At 44.6% G+C, this 15,281-nt stretch overlaps 1 protein-coding gene across 1 annotated transcript in view; it reads left to right on the top strand.

Annotated features, from left to right (window-relative positions):
• The first annotated feature begins 328 nt into the window (after nucleotides 1-328).
• The window catches only part of SPDEF (SAM pointed domain containing ETS transcription factor), a 76,763-nt gene continuing 61,810 nt past the window's right edge, over nucleotides 329-15,281 (top strand). Inside the window, exon 1 of the mRNA XM_030220914.1 lies at nucleotides 329-713. The gene's annotated coding sequence lies outside the window, so the exon portion shown is untranslated. The remainder of the gene's footprint in view (nucleotides 714-15,281) is intronic.

Raw genomic sequence — 15,281 nt, forward strand, 5'->3', positions numbered from 1 at the left:
TATGCCTGTATTCTATAATGGTTTAGGCGTGCAAAAGCACCATTGTAAAATTGGCATAAAGAATGACTTCTTTGTGGTATCTATTTATGGCATCAGTGTTCAGAATTGCCTCTATAGTGTAGGCTTGTCTGAGTGTGTGAGTGTGTGTGCATATCAGTTGGTTTATGTGTCATGATTTGCATCGGTGCTGAAAGAGTTAAATTTGGGCTGGGATACTTAAACACCTCCAACTGAGGTAAGCACACACTTTGGTGTTTGTTCAGGTAAATAGGGAAGGATCATATATAACCCAGGAAAGCCAATTCTGAGTACACTTTCACTGCTGGGAGCCTGAGAAACAGGGGTGTACGTGGCACTTATCCCAGAGCCGGCAGAGCTGTCACCAGTCCACCTGCAGCATCTTTCTGGGTGAAACCCTCTCTTTGTGATCGTGTGGGCACAGCAGGTGCCAGAACGAAAGAGCAGTGCAGCCTTTCTGCCTTGTGACAGAGAGTTCAGGCAGGTGCCCCTGCCACCCCTAGCGCTGGCATCGCTACGAGCCACAGCCGTGGGTGAGAGCTCCCACTCCCAGCAACTCTCCGGCTCCTGTGCCCCCACCACCGCCGATGCCCGGCTGAGAAGAGACGGGGCAGGCCATCTCTCAGTGCCCGCTGTCTCCCAAGCTGGATTGCCACATCGGCTGAAACCCCACCGTCCTAGTGCTCTCCGAGCAGGTAAGAGAGGCTTTGAAATATTTGCAGAGGAGTTTTCTGTGTTTTGTTGTCCAAAACTTACTAGGTTGTCTCATTCCAAGCTGAGTTGTCTCATTTGGAACTTACTCTGTCATATCCAGGTGTGCTGGCTCATTCTTTCCCAAGCTGTCTTATACCATGACATGCTGCCTTATATCATGATGTGTTATTTATTACTGTGATATACTATTTAATATCGTGACATGCTTCTCACACCATGGTGATCTCTTTCATTCCTTAAAACATCATCTCACTTCATATAATACTGTCTCATTCTGTAAAATGTTCCATCATGTGCTGTTTCAACCTGAGGACAGTTTTCAATATTTCACTCCCTCTATGACTTTAGCGACTTGATCTTTCTCCCTCCCCCCCCCCCCCCATCAGATCAGGAGGTCAAGAACGTCCGTGCAGATGGGGGCTATATTTCGTCCAGCACCTCCACAGATAGCTGAAACCAGCAACATTGGAAGGGGGGGGGGGGGCAGGGGGAACCTCTTGTGCTTCCCAGCAGACCAGTTCAAGCATTGTGGCAGTTGTACCATCAAGATCCTGTCTATTAAGAATCCCTCCTTAATGAGGACATTAGTGCTAGTAGTTGAAGAAACAATATCTATAATAAGTCCAGCCATATTCTGTACTCGGTATTTTGTGGCAAGAATCTGAGCAGTGGCAATAATAATAATTTTCTGGTATTTGGTGAGCCAGTTGGCTCTAATATTCACGGAGCTGACACGATTTTCTTTATGTGACCTGAGAAGAGCCAGGGAGCTGCCATTGTTTATAAAGACAGCATTTTAAAACCTAACAAACCAGAGTGGAGAAATGTTATTTTGTGATAGATACTGTGCATTTTTTCCCTTCTGTAAAAAAGAGACAAAATAACAAATTAAATCCAAACCCTTGAAAAACTATGAGGTGGAAGTGGACACCAGGAACCACAGCAGGACCATCAATGAATGAAGCCAATCTTCACCACTGCTCCCAGGGCTGGCTTTCACAGACTTGGTCTTTCATTGGAAAGGTGTCCAGATACTTCAAATCTTCCCATTTGGGCAAATCTAGAGCTTCCAGGAGAAAAAAAAAATCCAAGCTAGCTTCGGACCAGCTCAGAGATCATGCTGTTCATCAACCAATGTTGCTTAACAGGTAGAAAAGACGATGCCCAGAAGGCTGCTTAGGTGCATAGTGAGAGGAATGACCAGCAGGAAGAAGGAGGTGATAGTGCCTCTGTATATGTCTCTGGTGAGACCTCATTTAGAGCACTGTGTCCAGTTCTGGAGAGCTCACCTTCAAAAAGATATAAACAGGATGGAGTCGGTCCAGAGGGTGGCCACTAAAAATGGTCAGAGCTCTACATCATAAAGTGTATGGGGACAGACTTTCAATATGTATATGTTGGAAGAAAGACAGGAGAGGGGAGACATGGTAGAGACATTTAAATACCTCTATGTCATGCAAATTTCTCTCATGCATATTCATTAGATATATTCTGAAAACCCGACTGGCCTATGGACCCCCAGGTCAGGATTGAGTTCCCCTAATGCTCTCACACCAGCTGTAATGCCAGATCTTACCACCTTTGCTCCCTACCTCTCACTTGTTTTTCTCCCCATCTTCCTCCCCTTTTACAGAGTCACTGTGCCCTGTCCCGCCATAGACAGCTCTCTCACATGTGCTGGAATATTGTTAGGATTGGAAAAACAGTATTGGCATATACATTTTACATATGTGCTGAAATGCTGTCTCAAGCATATCTATATATATAAAACTCACCCTCAACGTTCTATTGTCTGCTGACGTCACTGAAGCCAGTTCGTATGTTCGAAGCTCTGAAGCCACGAAAATCACAGTCTGTGGGCCCCGCCCTCGCGTCAAACGTTATGACGTTGAGGGCGGAGCAGATTCTCACCTTCAATGATCTACTCAGGCCACAAACTCCTGATTTCCACACTGTAGCTCTGCTCCGCCCTCGCATCAAAACGCGATGACGTCGAGGGCGGGGCACGAAAACTGCCACCCACACAGAGCTACAATGGAAACAGCAGCGCTGCACGCCACGAACCAGGTAAAACCGCGACGAGCCATGCAGCCATGAAACCCTTGCTAGCGCCCATTTCATTGCGCTCAGAAACGGGCCTTTGTTTACTAGTACATCAATAATATTCTGTGCATTAAAATTATCATATTTTAATATCAGCTGTCCAAAATTTTATTGTTTGCTCCAGGACACCTCTGTCTCTGCAAATCATCCCTGGCTGCTTTTTTTGTTATTATTATCATCATTATTATTATTATTATTTTATTATTTATTATTCATCCTCTTCAACAAAGCCAGAAAAAAAAGTTGTGGGTCCTTCATACTCACAGTAAAGAGAAGAAGCAAGCATGAAATCTTCCCTAACACTGGCTGCAGAAGAACGAGTTAACGTTTTATGCCTCCTAAGACCTGGCCTTGAAGCCCTGGCATTAGAAACCCCTGTGCTCAGCCTTCAGGTCTTCTGTGCACATCTTTGCCAAAATAATACCTTCATTATCATGGGATTTAAATGAGCTGTGCACTGATATCTGTTGGAGTCTTTGTGTACTCTTAGCTCATGTGCAAAACTTGTTTGAACATAGAGCTCCCACTGTAGCCCAAAACCTTGGGTGTAGAAGCTGCACAAAGCCTTCTGCACTTTATTAAAAACAAAAGAATGTAAAAATAGCCGTACTGTGTCAGACCAATGGTCCATTTGGCCCAGTATCCTGTTTCCAACTGTGGATCACAAGTACCTGACAGAAACCCAAATAGCAGCCACATTCCATGCTACCAATCCCATGGCAAGTAGTGGCTTCCCCCTTGTCCATCTCAATAACAAACTATGGCCTTTTCCTCCAGGAACTTGCCCAAACCTTTTTTAAACCCAGATATGCTAACCACTGTTACTATACCCTCTGACAAAGAGTTCAGGAAAGAGTTGAGTGAAAAAAATATTTCCTCCTATTTGCTTTTAAAATGTTTCCATGTAACTTCATTGAGTGTCCCCTGGTCTTTGTACTATTTGAAAGAGTAAAAAAAATCAATTCACTTCTACTCATTCTACACCACTCAGGATTTTGTAGACCTCAATCATATCTTCCCTCAGCCATCTCATTTCCAAGCTGAAGAGCCCTAACCTCTAGCCTTTCCTCATATGAGAGGAGTTCCATCCCTTTTATCATTTTGGTCGCTCGCTTTTGAACCGTTTCTAATTCCGCTATATCTTTTTTGAGATACGGCGACCAGAACTGAGGCAGTGGCGTAGCAAGGGGGGGTGGGAGGGGCGGTCCGCCCCAGGTGTCAGCTCGGGGGGGGGGGGTGCTCCCTGCCAGCTCCCCCCCCCTGGGTGCAGCACCATGACACCCCCTGACCCAGTGCCTACCCTCCTCAGCTCCCTCCAACCAGCTGAGCACCCTACCTTTAAAGAAATTTCGGAAGCCGTGGAGAGGCGAGGTGCAGCGCCTCGCACCTGCAAGTAAAAGAAGCATGGATCATCATCGGGCCTTCCCTCACGCTGTCTGTCCCGCCCTCCGCTGATGCAACTTCCTATTTCCGCAAGGGTGGGACAGACAGCGTGAGGGAAGGCCCAATGACGATCCTCGCTTCTTTTACTTGCAGGCACGAGGCGCTGCGCCTCGCCTCTCCACAGCTTCTGAAATTTCTTTAAAGGTAGGGTGCTCAGCTGGTTGGAGGGAGCTGAGGAGGGTAGGCACTGGGTCGGGGAGTGTTGATGCGCTGAGGGGGGATGTCATCGTGCTGCACCCGGGGGGGGGGGTGCAACGGCAAACCACCCCGGGTGGCAGCCCTCCTTGCTACGCCACTGAGGTGAGGTCACATCATGGAGCGATACAGAGGCATTACAGTATTCTTGGTCTTATTTACCATCCCTTTCCTAATAATTCCCAGCATCCTATTTGATTTTGTGGCTGCTGTCACACACTGGGCAGAAGATTTCAGCGTATTGTCTACAAAAACACCTAGATCTTTTTCTTGGGTGATTCAGATTATTCTTCCCAATGTGCATCACTTTGCATTTGTTCACATTAAAGTTCATCTGCTATTTGGATGCCCAGTCTTCCAATCTCCTAAGGTCTTTCTGCAATTTTTCACAGTCCGCATGTGTTTTAACAACCTTGAATAGTTTTGTGTCATCTGCAAATGTAATCACCTCTTTCGTTGTTCCGATTTTCAGATCATTTATAAATATGTTAAGTAGCACCGGTCCCAGTACAGATCCCTGTGGCACTCCATTATTCACCCTCCTGCATTGAGAGAAATGACCATTTAACCCTACCCTCTGTTTTCTATCCAATAACCAATTCCTAATCCACAAAAGAACATTGCCTCCTATCCCATGGCTCTTTAATTTTCTCAGGAGTCTCTCATGAGGAACTTTATCAAAAGCTTTCTGAAAATCTGCATCAATCAGCTCACCTCTATCCACATGTTTATTCACGTCTTCAAAGAAACGAAGCAAACTGGTGAGACAGAACTTCCCTTGGTTGAAACCATGCTGACTCTGTTTATTTATGTGTTCTGTAATTTTATTCTTTATAATAGTTTCCACTCTTTTACCCGGTACTGACATCAAGCTTACTTGTCTGTAATTTCCCGGATCACCCCTGGAACCCTTTTTAAAAATCATCCATCCACCTATCTTCAGGTGCTACGGAGGACTTTAACGACAGGTTACAAATTACTAATGGCCTTCAAGAGTAGACAACTGAGGGCAACGAGACTTGGCATCTCTGAGACTGGGGATACCCTGATTATCTGGCCTTCCTTCCCACCTGCTTTATTACAGCTTCAGGGAAGGTTAATTACTCCCTGCTGTACAAACCAGAGGCTCCTATACCAGCTGTTTGCTGCTGTTTTATTTCCTTACTGACACCGAGCAGGCTGGGCACCAATAAAAAAATTAATACTCCGAACACAAGGCTGCAGGAAAAAGTGGTGGGGGTGATAATCATGTTTGGGATAGGGAAGCAACTTTTTTCTCCTCTTTAGAAATGGCTACAGATGCACAGATTTTTTTATGCCTTCCCTTGGACAACCACATAGAAAGAGTTGTTGAGCTGCCAGGAGGCTGGATCTCTGGTCATCTGTCATCCTAACCCATCTTCTGACTCAGTAACACAATGTATAACTGTACTGTATGGAAAGTCATTCATTTATATAGAATATAGTCTTCTGTCAACAGAACAATTCTGCATTCTGCAGTCCAGTACGCTCCTGCTATAAGTACTTTTGTAAGAACATTTGACTAGTAAGAATGTATTAACCAGGGTTGCTGGATGGCTGTAGGTTATCGGGGACAAGCTAAGCCCTGTTGCATCTATGGACTTGTAGTTCTAGTTTCTCTAAGAGAAGGGGGACTACAGGTCTGTAGATACAATGGGGAAAATCTAGGGCTGACTCAACCTGTCCCTGCTAACCCTGGGGCTGATGCAAAAAGCTACCGTGAGCCAAACTGCATGGCCACCGTGGGGTTTATATGCAGGTTACTGGTTGGAATTGACCCTACTGTGTGTGGGGGGTTTTTCAACAGTGCCTGTGCTCATGATAGGGTCCTATTGGAAGTCCCATAAGCAGAGACTTGAATCTCAGCACGTGCTATTACAGGAGTGGGCAACCACGGTCCTCAAGCTTCATAACCCAGTCAGGTTTTCAAGATACGCATGAGATAGATCTGGAGGCACTGTTTGCAAATCTCCTGAATGTTCATTGTGGATATCCTGAAAACCTGACTAACTGGGGAGCCTCCAGGACAGATTTGGCAACCGCTGGATTACCCTACCCTGTAGGAATGGAGCTGCTCACTGCTCTGCAGAGGAATCTGTGCTTGCTTCCTGGCTGGTACTGGGATGCTTTGGAGGCACCACTTACAGCCTCTGGGTGATGGGGACCTGCAGTAATACTTACTTGTTTTACATAGCTATGGGATGATCATGTGCTGTATAGTGGGCATAATTATTCAGATTCAATAGTCCAGTGTTTCCCAAGTCAGTTGCCAATCAGGTTTTTAGAATATCCATAATGAATATGCATGAAAGAGACTTGCATACATTTGGAAAACACTGCAATAGTCCCTTCTCTGAACAGTTTACAGTCTAAGTTAGGAGTGGGTAACCTTGGTCTTCAAGGGCCACAACACAGCCAGGTTTTCAGGATTTTCACAATGAATATGCATGCGATCTCTTTGCACACAATGGAGGCAATGCATGCAAATAGATTTCATGCATATTCATTGAGGAAATCCTGAAGACCCGACTGGGTTACGGCCCTCAAGAACTGAAGTTGCGCACTCCTGGTCTAAGTAGTTACTTGAGACCATGGAAGACTGAGTAATTTGCTTGAGGTCCCAGATAGCATCAATGGAAGAAGCAGAAATTGAATCCCAGCTTCCCTTGTTTTCAGCCCACTGCACTAGCCACTAGGTCACTTCCTTTCTCCCTACTAAGCCACTTCCTCTGTCATGACATCTAGTGGCCATATTGAGGGCTCATGATTACAAGGTTCCAGAATGTACCTTGATGCATGACCCTGATCAAGGTCTATCACTATCATGACTGCACTAAAGAAAGTTGAGAGAGAAAATAAGCAGCAAAATCGCCAGGCAGTTGAGAATAAAGGTTCATGGTGCCAAGAGCCCAGCCAATTGATTGTGCTGGAATCCCAAAGGAGCAGAAGGAAACCACTGGGACCATACAATGGATTGTGTTACAGTGCTTATAAAATTCAGTTAGCCCAAACCAGTCACATTATTGCTTTCTAATGGGTATATTGCTATTCTGTTGTCTCACTTGAAAAACCTCAGGTTAAAACTGCCTTCCCATTGGACAGTACCTTGGAAAGTGATGCATGGTCACATGATGTTCTCTGATGAATTGGAGTACTTGTTGTTTTAGACAGGATTGTGTTTGTCATACTCTGACAGCCTGTGTACGTTTTATAATAATAGATTCCAGGAGAATGCTGTGTGCAACATTGTAACTTGGTCTGTCGGGATCCTGAGAATGTCGCTCCAACGTATGAGTGTTTGCACATGGAACCAAGATGCAAGAGGCAGGGTCTCTTTCACCTCTATCTACTTTTACAAATAAAATGCCACAGCAGAGTGTAAAATTATTGATGTTGCTTCTTGCAGTCAAGTAACACATTCCAGACACCACAGTTTCCAGAGCTTCCAAGTTACCCAGTTCCAGGAGGGAGATCTTAGGCGCGTCCTAGATTTCTTCCAACCTCTTCCTGAGACATTATGAGACATGCAGCACTGATTTCATTGGGTAGAATCAAGGACTACAACTACCACACTGCATTGGGATGTAAGCTTAAAACCGGGACTGGCCTGGGTAACTTGGCAGCTGTGCATTTCTCCAACCAACCCCTCTGCATTTCGTACCTAAACACACTCACACACACATATACGCACAGAGCTGCACACCTCCCTATCTAGTAGTCTGTCATGCAAAGAGGGCACCCTGACCATAGGGCACATAGACCTGTGTGCAGAGGGGTGTGATCAGCCAGGATAAGGTGCTGCAAACCTCCTGAAGCTGGGCATATGCCCAAACAGGGATACCTGGCTTTGCAGAAATAGTGTTTAGGAGTTCCGAGTGTACGGGTGTGGAGAGACTGGTTTCTGTGCGAGGACAGATTAGATTGTATAGGGAAAAGTGCACAAGTGAGAAGAGAGACAGAAAGAGTCGATTGTACAGGAATGAAGAGAGATTGCTTTCTGTGTAGAGATGGGAGAAAATTGGTTTTGTAGGGTAAGTAGAATGTTTGGGATGTAAAGAAAAAAATTGGTTGTGTAGGGTAAGTAGAATGTTTGGGGTGTAAAGAAAAAATTGGTTGTGTAGGGTAAGTAGAATGTTTGGGGTGTAAAGAGATTGTTATCCACGCTGAGATAGTGGAAAAAGTTGATTGTACAGGATGTACAGGAACAGAAAGTTTTTGTACAGGAACAGAAAGTTTGTTGCCTGTGGTCAGGATAAGGCAGTGAAGACAAGGCCAGCATTCCATGGTGAAGATATGGTGATGAGAAGATGATGGGGACTAGGAGAAGTTTCTGCAGTTGGTACAGAGGGGACAGGCTTCCGAGGGCTAGACTCCACTGCTTGCACATGTAGGGGGAGCCCTGGTTGTGTGGAGACACAGTAGTGGGGGAAATAGAAGGTGCTGCAAAGAAACAGGGAATAATGAGTGTGCGGGGACAGGAAGTACTGAGTTTGAATGCACAGTGAGCATGAGCCATGGCAAGGCACAGATTCTTCTGGCTGAGCATAGACAGATTGTTGACTCCATGTGGGCTGTTTTTCTCCGAAGCTGTAATTATTAGTATAGCTAGCACGTTGGCCTCAGGCAGCAGAGGACAGACAGTGCTGCCAGTCTCTTAACTCCCATCCCAGTCTAAGGAAGGAAATATCTCTCCTTCCATTGGTATAGGGCTTGGGTAATTCTCTGCCCTAGAAGGAAAGAAAGAGGAAGAATGTATTTCAGTTTAGGCAACATGAGCTCTTCTTACAGAAGGGGGAAAGTATGAACAGCAAGAAGTAGGAGGGAGAATAGAGAAAACAAAGAACTACAAGATGGCAGGAAAACTGGGAGAGGAAAGACAGGACAAAGGTTATTTTGAAAATATTTTTGATTAACCAAGAACCAATGCAATATCCAACAAGAGAACATCCATTAATAATATAAACAGCCATAGCGAAACAGAAACATGAGCCAGCTATCTTGGCTGTCAAGTCCTGATCAACTTCTTTTAATTGTTTTCCCTTTTTTTACCCCCCCCCCCCCCCCAACTTCCCCATCCCCCAGACCTGACAGAACTCCAGTATTCAACTCTGGATTGGGTGGATTTCCTTAAACCCAGTTCCAATTGATCAGAATCATTCCACCTTCCCCTGAAAGCCAGTAGTGTCGTAATCTTTGAATGGTCAATAATTTAGTAGCCAGCTTCTTGCTCTATGTGACATGTCTGACCATATTGGTTCTCACACCGTCCAGTTGCTGTTGATGCTGTCCATCTCTACGGCGTTCTAACGCCATTCGTCCTACAGAGCAAGTAGCACCATTGGGTCACAGTAAGAGGTTCTGGTGTTCTCTGATTAATTAGAATAAATTTACATGCTAACATGAACACATAGTAAAGGAGTACTTTCTGAGCTTTAGTGGTTGTGAGCAAAGGTTATTTAAAGGAGTCTCTACTTTTAATGGACACACCCACCTTTCCGTTACAGTGGAAGGGAATAGGGTCATAAAAGTGCATAAATTATTATTATTATTTATTGCTCTTGTATCCCACATTTTCCCACCTCTTACAAAAAACCTGTCATGGCATCACCATTACAGGGTACAAAGATAGATTTGGAGATATAAAGGTATCGGTAATAACAAGGCTAACAGTCAATCTGTTCAATTAATTATAGAAAGAAAACGATCAAAGTAAGAGGATGTGTTGATGTGTTGTAGCTGTTATGGATTTTCGTGATAGGCTTTAGTGAAGAGATAGATTTTCAACGATTTAGTTAAGTTCGTTATCCTGCAGAACATGAAACAGTAAAAACATGCACATCTGCGTGGGGGACTTAGTGGGGAGAGACATAGAGGGGCATTTTTGATATGACGTCCAAGTCCGACTTTAGATGTTTTACGAAAATGTCTCAAATCCGAATAGGAAAGAATGTCATTTTGAAAGAGAAAAACGTCTATCTTTTGTTTTTGAAAATACGGTTGTGAACAATGTTTTGTGATTTGGATGGTTTGTTTTTTCATCCATTTTGGGGGGGAAAAAACCCGTCCAAGTGCAAAACACACAAAATTAAGCCATTGGGATGTAAGAGGGGAAAGTGCAATGAGAACACCTTGAAACACACACCTCCACTCCCATATATCCCCTAACCTCCAAACAATTTGATATTCCAGTGGTTCCCAAACCTAGTCCTGGAGGCACCCCAGCCACTCAGGTTTTCAGAATATCCACAATGAATATTCATGAGAGAAATTTGCAACAATGTAGAACTCTCCGTAGAGCACATTATATGCAGCTAGCTTTTTTCTTTGGTCCGTCGACTTTTGTCATCCCCATCCTTCTTCTAACCCCCCTCCCCCCAGCATTTCAGCCTCAGATTTTGCTGTTCACTAGAAAAATTGAATCTCTTCACTCAGCTGTGTCTCAACAACAAGCTTTACCGGTGGTCTTCCCATCTTCTCTCCTCTCACCTAGAAGGAATCTCTGGTTCCCCTTTTTTCTGATACTGGTCAGTCTTCTGTTTCTGCTGAGTCTCCCATGTCTTCCAATACTGGTCAGTCTTCTCTTTTTGCTGAATCTCCCACGTCTTCTCTGCACTCCTCTTGGTCTTTCTTTAATTTGCTGCCTTTGACCCTCCTGACACGGTACTTCAACTCTTTACTGCGACACCACATGTTCCCATGATCCCATTCCCTCTGCATGGCCCTCACTAGATCATCACACTCTCCTCCCTTTTGTACTAGCTATGATTAATAACAGCCTTTCCTCTGGAACAATCCCACAGCCGTGAAAGACTGATTTAATTAATCCCCTTCTGGAGGAGTAGCCTAGTGGTTAGTGAAGTGGATTTTGATCCTGGGGAACTGAATTTGATTCTCACTGCAGCTCCTTGTGACTCTGGGCAAGTCACTTAACCCTCCATTGCCCCTGGTACAAAATAAGTACCTGAATATATGTAAACTGCTTAGAATGTAGTTGCAAAAACCTCAGAAAGGCAGTATATCAAGTCCCATTTCCCTTTCTGTGTTGGCCAATGTAGGCCTATTTTGAATCTTCCCTTCCTTTCTAAACTTCTGGAGAAGGTGGGCTTTATCCAGCCAGATTCCTCTAGTCTGTTTCTTCCATTTCAGTCAGGATTCCACTCAGGCAACTCAACTGAAACAATTCTGACGTCACTTGTAAGCAACATACACGGTCTTTGAGCAAGGTAAAATCCTGTGTCACTTGACCTCACAGCAGCATTTGATTTGGTTGACCATTCCCTGCTACTCACTAGGCGTTCTTCACTTGATATTTCAGGAACTGTTCTTCAATGGTTTTCTTCCTTCATCGCTGACCGTACTTTCCAAGTCCAGCTCCCTGGCTCCACTTCCAAGCTTTCCTCTGGTGTCCTCCAGGGTTCTGTGCTGTCCCTGATGCTTTTCAACCTCTTCCTTAGCCCTCTCGTGACATTAATCCAGTCTTTCTCTATCCAGTTTTACACGTAAGCAGATGACATCCTGTTGGTTTCTAAACATAATCCTTTCACTGTTGATCGGTCCCATCTCCAGAACTAATGCCATTGACTTCTCTGGCTTTCCTCGAATAAGCTCATTTTGAATCCAGAAAAAACTGTAGCACTCTGGGTGACTGGGTCTAGGTCCCATCCAAATTTGTCCCCTCTCTGATTACCCTTGTTGAGTCACTGCGTTATGTTGGTGTTACATTAGATCCCCATCTTTCATTTGACACTCATATTTCCTCTGTTGTCCGCTCTTGTTTCTTTTCTTTCCACCTTATCAGGTCCCTGCACAGCTACACTGATGATTAAGCCTCTGCTTCCCTTCTCTATTCCCTTGTCTCCACCCACCTTGACTATTGAAATATGGTCCATTCAGGTTTGCCAGTCTACTCTTTTAAGCGTCTACAATCTGTTCAGAACACGGCCATTAGACTTCTTACCCATGCCTATCGTCGTGATCATGTCACTCCACTTCTCATGCATCATCATTGGCTTCCAGTTCCCTTCTGTATCTATCACAAAATCCTCACTTTGGCTCATAAGGTATCCATCTGCGGTCCCCCTCCTATCGATTTTCTCTCCTTGTTCCCTACATCCTTCATGTGCCCTTCATTCTGCCACTGCACACCGTTTGGCGTCCTTCCTTGCATTATTCCCATCTTGCTTCTACCCAGTGTTCTGCTTTCTTCTTTCAGGCCCCCGTACTCTGAAATTCGTTTTCTCTCAACCTCTGAACAGAGCTGTCCTATGTCAAATTCCGCTCTGCTTTGAAAACATTTCTTTTCTCTTTGGCCTTTCCCCAGAGCCCTCTGGGGTAGCGTGGTATGTTGTAGACCGCAGAGAACCTTTGTTTCTGCCCTGTGTGTGTGTGATGGAGTTCCTTTCTTTCTCATTTGATTCTGATATTGTGAACTGCTTTGGTTGTTTGGCCTGCTAAATGATACTGAGGCACATTTACCATGACTCTCCCCGCCCCCCCCCCCCCCCGACTCTCCAATATAGCTATGTCTGTGACACCCTGTAATTTAGACTAGGTCAGCTGTTCATATAGTTTGCTTTCAGTTTGTCTGGTCTATATATCTCAACTGCACTTGCCCCTCACCTAAGTGCTAAGATGTTCATTGTACAAACAGTATTAACATCATATCTATGTTATAAGTCAGAAGCTTAGCCGAAATTGGGTAGTGGAGCCGGTGGGGGGAGGAAGGGTTGGTGGTTGGGAGGCGGGGCTAGTGCTGGGCAGACTTATACGGTCTGTGCCCTGAAAATGACAGATACAAATCAAGGTAAGGTATACACAAAAAGCAGCACATATGAGTTTATCTTGTTGGGCAGACTGGATGGACCGTGCAGGTCTTTTTCTGCCGTCATCTACTATGTTACTGTGTATATGAATATTCTTCCATGCTGCCTTTAATGGTACTATTTGTATTCTGCTGACATTTATCATATTTCTCTTATATGATTGTTTTACGGTGCTGTTAAATGTTTACATTTCTGATACTGTTTCACGATAGTCCTATTACTAGGATTCAATAGGCCATCTCCAAGTTTATTCCATTGATTGCATTCATGCTTAAATTTGGTCATTTTACTTCCTCACACAGTACCATACAAGAGTTTGTCCTCTGCGTCCTCTCCTTTCTTCCTTGTAGCTTTTGACTCTCATTTACTACTACTACTACTTATCACTTCTATAGCGCTACAAGGCATACGCAGCGCTGTACACCATACATGAAAAGACAGTCCCTGCTCAAAGAGCTCACAATCTAAATAGGACAGACAGAACAACTAAGAGGTAAGGGAATTAAAGAGGTGGGGATAAAAGGGTACAGGGCAAGTGAGTAGTGGTTAGGAGTCAAAAGCAGCGTTAAAGTGGTGGGCTTTTAGCCTGGATTTGAAAACGGCCAAAGACGGGGCTAGACGTACAGGCTCGAGAAGTCTATTCCAGGTGCAGCGAGATAAAGGAATGGAGTCTGGAATTAGCAGTACATAAGTACATAAGTATTGCCATACTGGGAAAGACCAAAGGTCCATCGAGCCCAGCATCCTATTTCCAACAGTGGCCAATCCAGGTCACAAATACCTGGCAAGATCCCAAAAAAGTACAAAACATTTTATACTTCTTATCCCAGAAATAGTGGATTTTCCCCAAGTCCATTTAATAATGGTCTATGGACTTTTCCTTTAGGAAGCCGTCCAAACCTTTTTAAAACTCCGCTAAGCTAACCGCCTTTACCACATTCTCTGGCAATGAATTCCAGAGTTTAATTACATGTTGAGTGAAGAAAAATTTTCTCTGATTCGTTTTAAATTTACTACATTGTAGCTTCATCACATGCCCCCTAGTCCTAGTATTTTTGGAAAGCATGAACAGACGCTTCACATCAGAGGAGAAGGGGACAGACAAGAGAGATTTATCCACAGAACGGAGTACCAAAGGGGGGGGTGTAAGGAGAGACAAGAGTGGAGAGGCACTGGGGTGCGGTAGAGTGAATGCACTTATAGGTCAGTAAGACAAGTTTGAATTGAATGCGGAAATGGATAGGGAGCCAGTGAAGTGACTTGAGGAGAGGGCTAATGTGAGAATACCGACTCTGGCGGAAAATGAGTCGCGCAGCAGAGTTTTGGACTGATTGAAGAGGAGCGAGATGGCTAAGTGGGAGGCCGGTGAGAAGCAGGTTGCAATAATCTAGGCGAGAGGTGATAAGAGTGTAGATAAGAGTTCTGGTAGAGTGCTCAGAGAGGAAGGGACGGATTTTGCTGATGTTATAGAGAAAGAAACGACAGGTTTTGGCAATCTGCTGAATGTGAGCAGAGAAGGAGAGAGAGGAGTCGAAGATGACCCCAAGGTCATTTCTCATGTCCTCACACATGAGGGGCCCATGGCATTGTGTAACCCTCACTAAATGTTTCTAAGCTTTGGGGAGGTATCTAACCAAAGCCTTTGCTGGATTTTTCTTAACCAGTGTTTTTGTGCTATATTTCCAATCACCAGGATTTTGCTTTGGGGCAGTGCTGATTGTTTACATCAAAGTTAGCAGGAAAACTCGGGGTCCTCTTGACAATTTTTACCCTCCCCCCCCCCCCAACTGCCCTTGCACCCTGAGGGCTGATGCAGAAAGCAACTGCAGGATTACTGTGAGTTAAACACAGGTTGTACATGCTCAGCGATGCAAAGTGGAATTGTGCCTGGGTGTTAGCTCAAGCTGTGTTAAAATGTATGCTAACAAAATAATTAATGTATTCCATTCAGTGCTGAGAGTACGC

The sequence above is a fragment of the Microcaecilia unicolor genome, chromosome 12, assembly GCF_901765095.1.
Source record: "Microcaecilia unicolor chromosome 12, aMicUni1.1, whole genome shotgun sequence".
In the NCBI taxonomy this organism is placed as follows: Eukaryota; Metazoa; Chordata; class Amphibia; order Gymnophiona; family Siphonopidae; genus Microcaecilia; species Microcaecilia unicolor.